The sequence below is a fragment of the Garra rufa genome, chromosome 17 (assembly GCF_049309525.1).
Source record: "Garra rufa chromosome 17, GarRuf1.0, whole genome shotgun sequence".
NCBI lineage: Eukaryota > Metazoa > Chordata > Actinopteri > Cypriniformes > Cyprinidae > Garra > Garra rufa.
Window position 1 is genome coordinate 28,287,795 of NC_133377.1, and position 15,469 is coordinate 28,303,263.

Genomic DNA, 15,469 nt, shown 5'->3' on the forward strand with positions numbered 1-15,469 from the left:
CAAGATGAAGTAATGCCTTCAGTATTGTTTACAGTTAAAACAGTTGAAACAATTGTCAAAAACTGTGACAAAAAAACAGTAAAAACTAATATTGTGAAATTGTTAGGCCTTGTTTTAATCTTGTACTTTAGAATTAGCAGTTATTATATAAGTTGGACAAGGTAAAATTTACTTTTTTGCGTGATTTGGGTTTGGAAATCATAATTTATTACAATTGTTAGATTATTTTACATGAAATAAAAAAAAAATAGTCTGAGATGCAGTACAGTTTTGGAGATTTCGTTGCATGACATGACTTTTTGCTTGAGGGACAGATGTCCAGTGATGTAACATGGCTGTGTGATGTACCAAATGTGCATTTATAAGTGTGATTGAGCACAATAAGATTTGGAACATTTGTTAAGAAATTAAACTGGATGAGTTTGGATTTCACACAGCATGTCTTTAAAGTGACAGTTCACCCAAAAATGAAATTTCTGTTATTATTTACTCATCCTCATGTCGTTCCAAAACCGTAAGACCTTTGTTCAAATTAAGATATTTTTGATGAAATCGGAAAGCTTTCTGACCCTGCATAGACAGCAATGCATCTACGATGTTCAAGTCCCAGAAAGGTACTGTCAGGAACAAACATCGAAGATGTTTTGAAGATGTATTGTATAAAGCCTTATTTTTGTTTTCTTTGAGCACAAAAAGTATTCTCATAGCTTCGTAACATTTCAGTTGAACCACTGATGTCACATGGACTATTTTACTGATTTCCTTACTACCTTTCTGGGCCTTAAACGATTTCCTAAAAAATATCTTGATTTGTGTTCCGAAGATGAACAAAGGTCTTAGGGTTTGGAACGACATGAGGATGAGTAATTAATGACATAATTTTCAACCTGATCTCATGGCAATTCGTACGTATTTTACAAGGTGACTATTTCTTACAAATTTATATGAGTCAGGTCCTTTTTTCCATACCAAAATGTTTTCCATAATTTAAACCCGTCTAGGCAAAACATACAAAATCGTAAGAGTGAGGTCATACAAATTCGTACGAATTAGCCACCTATTCAAATATTTATGAATTGGTTATGAAATAGCGTTGGAATTTTCATTTTTGGGTGAACTATGTCTTTAACATTTGTGAATTTGCTTGTGTTTGTTGTATAGTGGCAGGTGGTACATCACCCTTCCTACACGGGTATAATTTGTGTCATTCATTGCTCTTTTTCACCTCGCAGTCATGAAGCTGCTTAAATGTTAGTTTGTCCTGTCCCTCGCTCAACAGCTCTGTATTTCCAAGATTTCCTCTACACATTTAGCATCACTGGTGCATCGTAAGCGCTCCTAGGTTATATTTGTCCCCCGCCCCTCTCTCTCTGTCATTCCCTGGCTTACTGTGAACCGCAGCTATTTCAGCACTTTGGCTGTGACACTGAGTGGCCTCACTCTGAATAATTCACTGCTGAGTATAGCGCTGTGTGCGAATGAGAGGGATAACTGCCGGATAGCTTATGTCATTTTCTCAGCTGGTTATCTCGATGCACTCTCTCTTTCTGTCTCACTCTGTCTTTCTGTTGCTCTAACTCGCTCTCCTCTCGTCATTCTGGACTTCAGTGGAGCCCACACTGGGCGCACTGTCTGTTCTTCTGAGGCTGGACATGAATAGTTTATTTAATGGTTCCTGTAGCTCAGCGATTTACCAGGAATCCACCGTAGGCTGCATGCTAAGATTCATGAAACAGGATGAGAGATGCATTGCGTGAGAGAATTATTAAAGGGCTAGTTCACCCAAAAATGAACATTCTGTCAGTAATTACTCACTTTCATGTCGTTCCAAACCTGTAAGACCTTCAGTCTTCTTTGAAACACAAATTAAGAAGTTTTTTGATGAAATCCGCAAGCTTTCTGGCCCTACATAGACTGCAACACAACTGACATGAACTTTAATGCAGTCAAACACTCAGTTCCTCAAACCTCTTGAAAATACATTTCCCTCATTCCTGCCCTCAATAACAGCATCCTCGCTGTGGGTGTCTAAAGTTTGGAGTTCTCTAACATCGGTGGGACTTCCGCTCATAACCAAGGTCTCAACAGCGGATGCGGCGGCAGATTCACTGATCTGTGGGCCGCCACAGGCAGCGGCCGCTCCAACTGCAGCGCTAACGTCTGAACACGCCACTGTTTGCGTTTTGCCTTTGTGCAACGCTCCAGGATTTCTCCATTAAAAACAAGCTATTGATTTTTTTGAAGTGTGCAGATTCACTTGGCACAGCACCAGCTCTCGCAGCTCTGATGAAGCTCGGCGATATATAGCTCGCTGGCTTACGCTCATTTACTCTTAGCAAAAAAAGAATGTGGGAGGGAGGGAAGGAGTGATGTGAAAGGTGACTGGCAAAAAGGAATTTTGTGCGGTTCTCTCTTACACATGGTTCTCTGCATGCCTCATAAATGTCCTCATACAGCATTTGACCCCATCTAGTGAGTAAAGAAAAGCACAAAAGCTTTTATCAAATGCCTTTGAACAATCAAATCAAATCAAATAGAAAATCTGTTCATAATAGCACTGGAATTAATGCATTCCTTTTTTTAATATGAGAATGAAATTAATATTACAATACGACATATTCATGATCTCTTTCTTTTAGATTTTTCATTTATATTACAGAATCTGCTATTACGTTTGGCTTGGTACTGGTGTGCTTATCATCTGTGCAAGAAATCTAATTGGTTTGATCTCTCAGTTGAGACTGACCATTGGAGCTCTTGACAAAATCAAAGCCAATCTTCAGTCCAATTTGACATATTTTATAGAGAATCGCATAGTGCATGATGGGTAAAAAGTGTATATTTTTTTTATTTTTTTAACTTCAGACTATGATTCCGTGCAGTCAGGGGATATCCAACAATTTTTTTCCTTTTTTTAGCCAATTTCAAAATGTTTTTTTTTTTATTATTCGTCATGCGTCTCCCAGCATGTTTGTTTACATGAGATTGTTCCGTTTGAAACAGTCTTGGAACTTGAAAATCTGAATCGGTAATCATTTAGTGTATTAAAAAAAAGTCATTTCTTGGTAACTACTTTTACTTCCAGAATGAAAATGAAAAATGAAAATCCCTATTTAAGTCCACTATATGGAGAAAAATCCTGGAATGTTTTCCTCAAAAACCTTCTTTTCGACTGAAAAAGAAAGACATGAACATCGTGGATGACATGGGGTAAGAAAATATGAGAATATTTTCATTCCGGAAGTTAACTTTTTCTTTAAAGTGGTGTTCACACAGCACACAATTCTGTTTTCAAATCTGATTTGTTTGATTCAAATAGTGTTGTCATTAAAAATGACTATATTTATGTCCAATCTGATATAAAAAATAAGCAATCTAATCTGAGCGTTCACACTGCGGTGCATCAGATTATAATCTGATTTCAACCCTTTTGTGAATGTATCTGGTTTGCATCACCAGATTCCTTGCTTCATTTAGATGAAGATTTAATCTAAATGAGTTACAGATAACTTAATTCAGAATTTGTAATATTTTCAGTTTATTCTGTTAGCTATTGGGTGCAACAATCTTGAGCCTTCCTTTACCATCACATATCTTCCACCTTAGTGCAAGAAATACACATTAGTGCCTGTATTCCAATACAGGAAAAAGAGTAAAAATATTTAAAATTTGCAGTGAGAGGCAAAATACCGAACCATATGCCAAGCTGGTGATCTTTAGAAATGTCCATACCGAATCTCTTGTGATTGCAAACATTCTGCACCATTTTTCTTGCAAAGTCCATTATCCAGGGAGGAAGTTTGGGAGGACACTTGGCTTAGGCTGGCATGTTATAGCTCCATCGGTTGCCAAGAGCAATGGAGACCTTAGACTGGAGCGAGTCTCGAATGAGATGGATGGAGTGAGGGAGGGGGAATAGAGGCACTTGGAAGACCGCAGGCCAGAAGAAATCAATAGATACACCCACACATACTCCAGACCCATCTGCTGTGTGTGAACACCCAACACCACCTCAGAGTTGGCATGGAAGAGGCGAAAGCACATTCTGTCCAAGTCTTTATGCACAGTTTGAGCAATCGTTGTACTGTATACTGTACTGGTGTTCAATTGCAAGCTCTTCTGCTTGTTGTTAAAGGCCATTTTTCTAGTGACCTACAGTGTCTTTAATGAACTTGAGCATGGTGAAAAAGTTACAAAAAAATTTAATTTACCTTTTAGGTTTTTTCCAGTCAACAATTTTGTGGGAGCAGTGTTGTTCGCTTAATAAAAATCCATGTAAATGCTTGGGTGGTTTTATGTAGACTAGCTGTTAAAGGTCTGGGCTGGTAAACAAAAGGATGTAGGATGCCTTCAATTGTCATCATTGAGGTCTTGAACAAGACATTTAACTCAAGGTTTCTCTATGGGGAATATCACTACGACTATTCAGTAAATTATTTTGGGTAAAAGCACCATCAAATAAAAAGCATGCAAAAGTAGACTGTTTCCTTTGTTTTAATTTCTTAATCTTTTTTTTTTTTTGCACGCTATTTAGACTTTACACTAGGGTTGGGCGATATACTGGCAGACATTATTAACCGGTAGAAATGTGTCAATGGTAGAGATTTTGGACTGTCGTCTTTGATGTGGATAAACACTCACGTGATGTTGCAGTGCTACGTGGTCACGAAAATCTATCGTTTGCACACGTTTTAAAGCACCTTTTCAAGTATCCTTGTAAACAGTAATTTAGGTCATAAGTAAAAGCAAACAACTGAAAAAGAAAACGCGTGTAACAGTATATTGGATCCGGGCAGCTCTTAAAGTGATAGCAGTCTGATATTCCTGCTGTCTGTCATTTATGTTAATCCAACAACAAAAGAGTGATTTGGCTAAATCATGGTTGCAACTTCAGTAAGAAGAAATATATATTTAATTTGCACAGTGAAGATTATGCAGTGTTTTTATACATTTGATCACTTTATATAATGGATTAAGCATTTCTTATTTATTTGTTCTACTGTACTTTTTTTTGTCCTTTTGCTTGTAATTAGTTGTAGTTTTAGTGTTTTTTATTATTATTTAGGCTAGTTTTTTTTGTGATATTGACAGTGATATTGATATTGAATTCGGAAATTTTTATGTGACCCTGGACCATGTGACCTTGTGGCAACAGCCAAAATACATTGTGTGGGTCATAATTAATCATTTTTATTTTTTGCCAAAAATCATTAGGATATTAGGTAAAGATCATGTTCCATGAAGATATTTTGTAAAATTCCTACCATAAATCAAACCTTAATTTTTGATTAGTAATATGCATTGCTAAGAACTTAATTTAAACAAATTTAAAGGTGATTTTCTCAATATTTCAATTTTTTTTAAATAGGTTCCAGATTTTCTAATAGTTATATAGGTTAAACATTGTCCTATCCTAACAAACCATACATCAGTGGAAAGCTTATCAATTTAAAAAAAAAACCCTTTTGACTTGTTTTGCTGTCCAGGGTCACATACATGACTCTTATAGTGATATAAAATTTTGATTATATAGCCCATCCCTACTTTGTTTAACTTGAGCAAACATAATTGTTAAAAAAAAAAAAAAAAACTCTAAATGACTCTACTGTATGTTGAACAACCTCAAGGGCATGGAGATGATAAAGCTGGATTTTACTTCTAGTAACTTAACAGTTTGTTAAACTTTGATTCTAATAGCATTTGGCCCATAAATGGGTCCAAATGTATTTGATCTTAATTACATGTATTTTAGATGAATCGTGCATTCAGGCATCACAAAGACTCATCAAGCACCATTGTGCCATTTAATGTCCATCTGTGTTTCATCTGAAGGTTAACATGGGGTGCACTTGCTTGAGTGAGCCTGTGTAATCACAGTGTCCCTGTTACAAAATGTACTGTCTTAGAACTGACTGTGTGCATTTGTCTGCAGCATTCCAGAATGGTGCAGGGCTACAGTTGGTCCCAGTGCACTGGAGCAGGAGAGAACCCTTTAAGTGAGAAAAAAAAATTGACAGCCTAATGAAGGATCCAGAATGAGAACCTCTGATGACAGGCACTTTAAAATGCTGCAATCTAACAAGGATTGATTTTTGAAAATAAAGTCTAACATTTCAATTTGTGGCACTCAATTTTCTACATTCTTTTAGTGTATAGTGTAGTATAGTGTCTCTCACTGTAAATGCTTGTTCCGTTCTTTGTGTTCCTCCTCCATCCTCTAATCTTAATCTCTGCCTCGGTCTGTCTGCTCTTCTCTCGTCCTCTCTCACTCCCCCCGTTCCTCGTCGCAGCAGCTCTAATTCTAATTTTCCCCATTTTTAGCAATGGCTTGACTTCCCCTTTCAACTTCTTCTGACAGCATCCTGTGTCTTAATTAAAGCGGGACCCTCAAAAAAAGAACAACTAATGAAAGAAGAAGCTGTTAATTACACAACAAGGTCACAAGCCTTTTACCTTCACAGCTTAATTGTGGCCTTGATTGTGTTTCTGCCTCATTTTTTATGCAAACGCCAGACTGACAAACTCAGTTAATTGTTGCCCGGGCGCTTCTGGAGGGTCACACATTTTTTGTGTGTCTGCAGAGCTAGTGAGCGTGTGCATCCATGCAAGTGTGATGCAAATTTAACTTTGTTTGACATCATGTGTGTTCTTTCTGTCGCTTTATGAGCGTGTATGCATGCTGACACTTTGCTTTTTCCCCCGTCAAGATCCTTCAGGGTGACTGTTAATTACCCTTCATGGCCTTTCTACCCTGTACATTCATTTATCTTTAGCTGAGCCACTCATTTCTCAACAAGGGTCACCGTGACCTTTAAATCCCTTACAGACCTACAGTACCACTGTCCACCTACCCTTACCATCGATCCTGTCATGTATAGATCCATGTCTTCCCAACCATTTTACTCCCTTCGATTTCCAAAGGTGGACCACCCTGTCGTTTCCTCAGCCAATTGTATTAACGACTCTTAGGCACTAAGGTCAGAGGTGCTTGAGTTTTGGGTTAGGGTCAGTAGATCATTTCATAACCTTTTTTCATGTATCTTGGCATGGTCAATACCATCTCCTCAAGGCCTTCCTTCCTCAAGGTCACTGAATCTACTTTATTCAATGTGTCTTGGCATGGTCTACAGCAGGTCCTGCAGAGTTTAGCTCCAACCTGCACCAAAACACTTGCCTGAAAGTTTCTAGAAATCCTGAAGACCCTGATTAGTTGGTTCAAGTGTGTTTAATTATTATTTAAAGGATTTTTCTGGTAATTTACTCACTCCTACATTCTTGCTTTAAAAGATTCTTCACAGAGATGCCATAGAAGAACCATTCAGTCAAAAGTTCTTTAAAGAACCATCTCTTTCTTACCTTTTTATAATCTGAAGAACCTTCTTTCACCACAAAGTGTGTTGTGTGTTAAAGGTTCTTTATGGAACCATTTAGACAAAAAGCGTTCTTATATGGCATCCATGGCATTCAGATGTTCATGTCTTTCTTCAGTCGAAAAGAAAATGGGTTGAAGTTCCAAATTGCAGTTTCAATGCAGCTTCGAAGGGCTCTACACAATCCCAACCAAGAAATAAGAGTGTTATGTAGCGAAACGATCTGTCATTTGCAAACACTCCACCTAGATCACACGTGACCTTTCCAACGTGACTTTGTAATGCGTTAAGTCAAGCTAGTGCAAGACAAGCATTTGTGTTTAAAAAAAGTATATAAATGTTTATTTTTTTCAGAAAATGACAGATCGTTTCGCTAGATAAGACTCTTATTCCTTGGCTGGGGTCATTTAAAGCCGTTTGATGCTGTGTTGAACCTTCAACCCACTGGCTCCCATTGAAGTCCACTATATGGAGAAAAATCCTTGAATATTTTTTCCTAAAAAAAAAACTTAATTTCTTTTTAACTGAGGAAGAAAAGACATGAACATCTTTTACATGGAGGTTATTTTTTATTCTGGAAGTGAACTTTTTTTTAATAATTCTTTCCTTTCATCTGTCCATCCTTTTCCCTTTTCTCTTTTTCTATTTCTTTTCTCGTCCTTGGGACTAAGATCATATGTCAGAGTTATAGCTTTGGGTTGAGGTCAATGGATTTTCTCATAAATGTCCATTTGTCAACATATCTTGGCTTGCCCCATACCAGTCCCTCTTTTTTCCCTTCCTTCCTTGCTTTCCTTTTCTCTCTTTTCTTTACCCTTTTTTTCTGCATGGTGTAATTGTGGTGTGTTACTTGGGAGAAATATCTATTATCATTCTTGACCTCAGCTCCATTGATCATGGAAATGTGACCAGCCTCCAGACATCCATTTGACTTCAAAAAATGGAAATCAATCAACAAACACACCTCTCATCTTTTGTATTATAATTAAATTGTTAGGTTTGCTGCTGACTAGCCTGTTCAGAAGGAAGTGTTTGTACATTTCACAGCAATTTGTTTGTAAGGCTTGCAGAGTCTTTTGCATCTGCGAAACTTTGAGGAATGACTTATTTTCCACTTTGCTTTATCACTCAATGTTCAAGCTGAGCCTTATGCCCTGCAAGTGAAAGGGGAAAATGAAAAAAGAGGGATCCATTACCTGAGCTAACAATAAGGAGTGGTGTTTGTTTGAGGCTGCAAATGTGCCCAACCTGTCGTGCTTAGATATTTCTGAGAGATGTTGCAAATTTGCCTGCATCTCATTCGCTAGCCCGTTCTCATTCTCCAAACCCAGCATCCTCATCAGTCGGACACCCTTCAGTGATTTAGAAACGAGGTTTTACTTTTTTTTCTCTCTTTTCCATCTCTCTCAATTTCTTGAGTGCCGCACCTGAAATTGCTTTGACATTCAGATGCAAACATAACCATTGACACCCGCCTGATGGGTTTGGAATGCAAATGGACAGGACTCTCTCTCCTTTCCTTTCTGCTTTCTGATCTCATCCCTCTCTCCCAGCCTAATGAGGGAAAGCTGATAGCTTGCTTTCTCAGATCAGGCAGACGTGGATATGGGCATGTTGAGATTGGGGTTTGAGGGGACAGGGGTAATGTCACCGAAAGCCTACAGGAAATCAATTTCACAAGTGCCGTCTCCCCACTGTGAAACGCTACCCTGCTGTCTGCAAGGAGCAAAAGTGATACAGACAAGACAGTTCTGTCGCACTCTCACAGGAACACGTGAACGCATTAGTACACTTATTTAATGTTGCATCGACACACTAAATTTTCCTTCCCTTGCCCCTTTTTTCCCTTCCTTTCTTCTGTCCTTCCTTGCCTTTTCCTTCTCTTTTTTTTACTTTTTTTGTCTTTGTGCTTTTTCATCATGGTTGCCATCCTTCTCTCCCTCATACTCTACTCCCCTGTCTTTGCCTCTTCATTCCTTCCAACTTCGCCTCTTGTTTTCCTCTTTTCCCTACTTCCTTACCAATCACTTATCTTCTTTCTTTTCCTTTTTCTTCTTCTTTTTCCAACTTTTTCTTACTTTCTTTTGTCCTTTTTACTTCCTTGTATGAGGTGGGTGATGTGACCAAAATCTTATATCATGATATGAGTAATTTTATTTCACAGTAATGATATATATCACAATAGAGTTATTTTTGCTTTAAATAAGGTCTTTATGATATCAAATGTTTGATACCATAGAAATTTCATAGTTTTTGTCACCAGTGCCCATAAAAACAATGCATATTCTTCATTGTGTAAATTAAATATATGTGACCCTGGACCACAAAACCATGTCATAAGGGTCAATTCTCTTGAATTTGAGATTTATACATCAAGCTAAAATCTGAATAAATAAGCTTTTCACTGATGTATGGTTTTGTAGGATAGGACAAATATTTAGCTGAAATACAACTATTTGAAAACCTAAAATCTGAGGGTGCAAAAAATCTAAATATTAGGAAAATCACCTTTAAAGTTGTCTAAATTAAGTTCTTAGCAATGTATATTACTAATCAAAAATTCAGTTTTGATATATTTACGGTAGAAAATTGACAATATCTTCATGGAACATGTAATTTTTGGCATAAAAGAAAAATCCAGAAGTTTGACCTATACAATGTATTTTTGGCTATCTTTATTTCTTTCCTTTCTTGTGCCCATCCCTTCTCATTTTGTCCTCTTTTATGTAGTTCTTCTGTACCTGTGTTACAAGGATCCCCAGGCTCTTCTATGAGAAATTACGCATGTGCACGTGTGAGTTGAAGTGGACTGTAATCTGTAAACGCAATGACCTGAATGCTGAAGTTCACGTGACAGGAGCATCGTGCACACATGTAGCGATGCCTGACTCCTCTCGGATCTGCTCAGCCCCCGTGCCTCTCCATCAGGGCCTTGGGCTTGGACTCAGCTCTGGACGTTTACAAATCTCCTCCGGACTTGGCTAAATGGAAGCCATCCATCAGAGGTGACAGGAAGCAAACAAAGCCCCAACATTAGCTGCTTGGACGCTTTTGATGATGTCATAAGCCTCTAGAGGTGGGTGACCTAACGTGGTTCATTGGGGAAGCGAGGGAGAACACAGAGTGCAAGAGCAGTAGATGAAGTGAGTGTGCAAACCAACAAGGGTTGACAGAATTCTTTTACACAAGAAGACTGTGAGGAGGGTGGTCATTGACTTCGTAGCAGATTTGTTTTTTAATAACAGAACTGCATTGATGAGGATTGATCAGTGGTGGTGTGGGAGTGGGAGGCTGGGATGCAAGCCCCATGAGGCAGAGCTCGGATCATTCTTGCTCTGATTAGGATTAAGGCCGAGCAGTGTAATGTCCTCTAATTCTGACTCTTGTCCATGGTTTTTCTATTGTTCTGTTGGTAGAGATAAGCAGCATTGAATTTGAGAGTGTGAGAGGAGGGATTTGGGGGAGAAAATGGGAGAAAGCGAGAGGCTGAGAAAGAGGATAAGAGTATGATACAATGAAAATAAAAGAAGAGTGAAGAAAAATGGTGAGGTGTGTTAAGAGGATCTAAGATATCAGAATGAATGTTATGGGCATGCACAGAAAGAAACTCTAAGGGTGCCTCCTTTGTCTTTTTCTAAATCCCACTTAAATTGACTCTATGTTGAGTTTGACTGATTTATGGCTGTTATGTTAACCATAACTAGGTTTTTCTGGGGAGAATGCGGTTAAAGGTGGTTATTACTCTAAACTCTAACATGCTAGGATGTTGTCGTGATTTCTGAGTTCCTATTAGCTAGTGCTAGGTGGTTTGACCAAGAATCATGATTTTTTATTTATTTTTTCACGATTTATCATGTTTTATTCCCAGACTGTGCCTTTATATTAATCAGAATTTATAAAAACCATTGCAGAACCACTGCATTATTACCACGATCCAAACAAACACATAACATGTAGCATTAGCAGGTTTTATTGTAAATTAGATTTTATATAATTTCAAAATTTGAAGTAAAAACAGAATGGTCTGACTTTAGCTTTGTAAAATTTTGCTACATGAAACACAAGATTTATTTATTTATTTTTTTAAAGATGTCTCTTCTACTCACCAAGTCTGTAAATATTTGATCCAGAGTACAGCAAAAACAGTGAAACTGTGAAATATCTTTATTTAGAATGACTGTTCTATTGGAATGTATTTTATAAAAAAATATAATTTATTTCTGTGATTTTCAAAGCTGAATTTTAGCATCATTACTCCAGTCACATGATTTTTCAAAAATCATTCTAACATTCTGCTTGGCTGCTTAAAAAATGTTTATTATTATTATATTGAAAACGGTGTAGAATTTATTTTGTTTCTTTGAGTAGATAGTTCAGAAGAACCGCATTTATCTGAAATAGAAATCTTTTGTAACATTATAGATGTCTTTATCATCACTTTTATCAATTTAAAGCATCCTAGCAAAAAAAAAAAAATAGCAAAGAAAAAATATATACTGACTCCATGGTTGAATGGTATAGTGTATAATGTTACAAAAGCTTTTTTATTTCAGATAAATGTTGATCTTTGGATATGCTGATCTTTCAGTTCATTAAAAGATTCATTTAATTTCTATTCTATTCAGACATATTGATAATAATGATAAAAATGTTTCTTGAACAGCAAATCATCATGTTAGAATGATTTCTGAAGGAATGTGTGATACTGAAGACTAGAATAACGGTGCTGAACATTTATCTTTGATCACAGAAATCAATTACATTTTAAAATGTATTCAAATAGTAAACAGTTATTTTAAATGGTACAAATATTATTATTGTTTTTTTTTTTTTTTTTTGCTGTACTTTGGATCAAATAATTGCAGGCTTGGTAAGCAAAAGAGACTTTAAAAGAAACCAAAAATCTTACTGTTGAAAAACTTTTGACTTGTAGTGTACATCCCAAATTCACTCTCTGACAGCAGGTGGCGCTTATGGATCAGCAGCAAGATGCTTTGTTTACAGCATTTCCTTGGTTACTGCTGTAAACAAATCATCTGTGCTTTTAAATACTACATTAATATGCAATATAAGGAGAAAAAACAGTCTAAACTTTTCTAAAGACAGCCAGTTCCCCTTAGAGATACATTCATATAAACCCCCTGTTCCCAATTCAGTATTTACAATATTTCCAATGTTTTGTGCCCGGTGAAGTATGTTTGCTCTGCCTGCTACAGTATTTTCTCCTCTTTGCATTCATCTTCAGCGTCTCTGGCTTTCGTTAACGGCCATTTACAGTTGGTTTATTTGCCCAGTTAAAGAATTAGTTGTGTGTTATTAATAGTTCTGTAACTTAACCCTTAGTCAGAAGTGTATGCAGTTAACAGGGATCTCCTCTCAATTCACAACGCTGTCTACGTTACTTAGCCACTTGTACAGGCATGCCATTTTTTAAAAAATTCATAATGTTACCTTATGCATAATTCAACCCGGTTTACTGTTTGAACCGGTATATCACCCAGCACTACTTTTAGCACGCTGGTGTAGGGTGTTTTGGTTGGTTGCTACAGTAGGTGGTTACTTGCTGGCTTAGTAAGTAGAGAGCCCACACCTAATTCTCTGTAAATTTCTGCTCCTGAACATATTTGATTTTGCTGCTGATACCAGACCACTGAATGTGATTGTTTATGACATTTGAGATTTGGAAAAAATTGCTTTTGTGGTCTGATTAATGCAGAGGCCATATGAATGTCACTATAATCACTGTTGCAAAATGCACAGAATAGCCGAATGTCGGTTACCTGTGCTACTTGAACAGGATATTATAGCCCTTTTAAACCCAATGGTCTAAATTGTCACAGGAGCGTGAAGAGTGTGTGATAGGCAGGACCTTTAAAATAGACCTTTCACTCCTTCATTTATGTGGATTTATTCCATTCGCAAGGGATTCTTTCATAAATTGAAATTAGCAGTATTGAGGCAGTGATCTGAATATGATGACATGAATTATTGATTCCCTGACAGCTGCTTGCAAATCTAGCCTGACATTTGGAAATAAGACGGCATGGAATTATGGCCCGAAAATAATGAAGGCCATTTGTGTCGAGACGAGAGAAGGCGAGGAAAGCAAACGTCTTTTTGGACTTATTAATATTCATTAATACCTACTGTCAGAGCGCCATTGAAACAATTCATTGCTCACGTTTACAGTGTTACGTTCTTTATGATTTATTGATGTGTGTTTGAAAGAGCTGGGCACTCTGATTGCTCATACAAAACCAGATCATTGTCAGGGAGAGTCAATGATTTTATATTTTATTCCCAGTGTTGTTTTTCCTCACCTTGCAATCTTTCTTTTCGTTAAATTATCTAAAAAAACTGCACTAAGTAGGCTTTTTGTATTAAACTCTTTCTTATGGAAATGTGGTATGGTCGCACTACCTGTGTTGTGTTCTCTCTTGAATTAATTGCTTCTGTTTCTATTACTCTCATTTGTGAGTCACTTTGGATAAAAGTGGCTGGTAAATGAACGAATTGAAATGATTTGTTTGTTCTCCATTAGACTATAAATTGTGCATATTTTTAGATGATAAAATGAGGCATAAAATTAGGTCTTAAAATTGTTAACTTGTATATGCTATACCTCCTACATCCAAAAGTGTAATTCTGAAAGCTTGCTCCCACAGGCCTCCTTTCCCTGTAGATATTTGGCATTTACCTTTATGCTGGAGTCTCTGCAACCTGGACCCCTGGCGTGACTTTTTGCTCGATCTGCATTATAGTTCCTTGTGGCACTATAGAGCCAATCATCTCACTGGTTTCTGTGAAGCAACCCCTGCTGATGCCACATTAGATAAATTGATCCGTATGTAGCCAGCTGGTCTGTTGTGGAATTAGAAAAAAAAATGGCATCCCTGGGAATTTCTGTGTAATGTCAGCAGATATGGGTTGTAATCTCATTCCCTTCAGTGTGTTTGGCTTTAGCTGCCTTCAGTCGGCTGTCTGTTTTTGCCACAGTCCTCCTGGCAGTGGTAAAGTGCATTGCGGTTTAAAGTCAGCTTGTAAAGGCGGCAGCAAAACAAACAGTGACGTAAAAACACTGCTCTGATATCAAATAGTCTCCTGTCATTTTTGATAGTGCTGTTTCCTGGAATTAATCTGACAAGCCATGAGATTGGTGAGCTTTGCCTTCACATTTCATACATTATAACACTAAGATGTGCTTGCTTTTGTTTGGCTTGTATCCATGTATGTGTTATATATGCATAGATTTATATGCCATATCACTTGTTTTGGTGTTTTCCCATTGTCTGTCTGATTTTGCTTGCCTTGCTGGAAAACAGGGACAGTGTGTATGTGTGTGTGTTTTTTCTACCTGGGTCATTTTGTGCGTGCATCTCTGTGTATCCATGTGTATTCATTGTATGTTTTCCAGAGAATTGTTTTTATGACCTTGGCAGTACTTTGAGGTAATGACTAAGTGATTTGCTCCTCTTTTGTAAGTTGCTTTGGATAAATAGTTTAATAAATGCATAATTGTAAACACAAATGATTGTATTATGATTCAAAATCATTAAAAAGCTGAAAAGAAATTAAGGTTTTTGAGGAAAACATACCTGACTTTAAAGGGGATCAACAGGTTGAAGGTCCAGATTTCAGTGCAGCTTCAAAGATGATCTAGATGATCCCAGCCAAGGAATATGGGTCTTATCTAGCGAAGCAATCTGTCATTTTTTAAAAAATTAAATTAAATTAAAGATACTTTTCAACCACAAATGCTTGTCTTGCACTAGCTTTGCAATGCATGTCTATGACTGAAGACAATTGAAAGGTCACGCATGGTTTGTTGTTAGTCTGTGTACTTCGATTCGAAAAGGTAGGGTAGGGTGAAAACTCCATCAAATTTTTTTCCTCTAATTTTAAAAACACCCTACATTGTTTTTGTTTTTTTTTGTAAAGGGCATTTGACTTTCTTTGCACGTTCGATTTGTATACGCCGAGTCAGTACTTCCACCTATGTTACACGTGACCTTTCCAACGTGACTATGTAAGGCGTGAAGTCAGAGGTGGAGCAAGACGAGCAGTTGTGGTTAAAAAGTATATACATTTTAATTTTTTTA

General features: G+C 37.2%; 1 protein-coding gene across 2 annotated transcripts in view; it reads left to right on the forward strand.

The window, feature by feature from the left end:
• Positions 1-15,469, forward strand: part of LOC141290032 (ephrin type-A receptor 7) — a 200,858-nt gene that overhangs the window by 103,183 nt on the left and 82,206 nt on the right. The window lies entirely within an intron of this gene.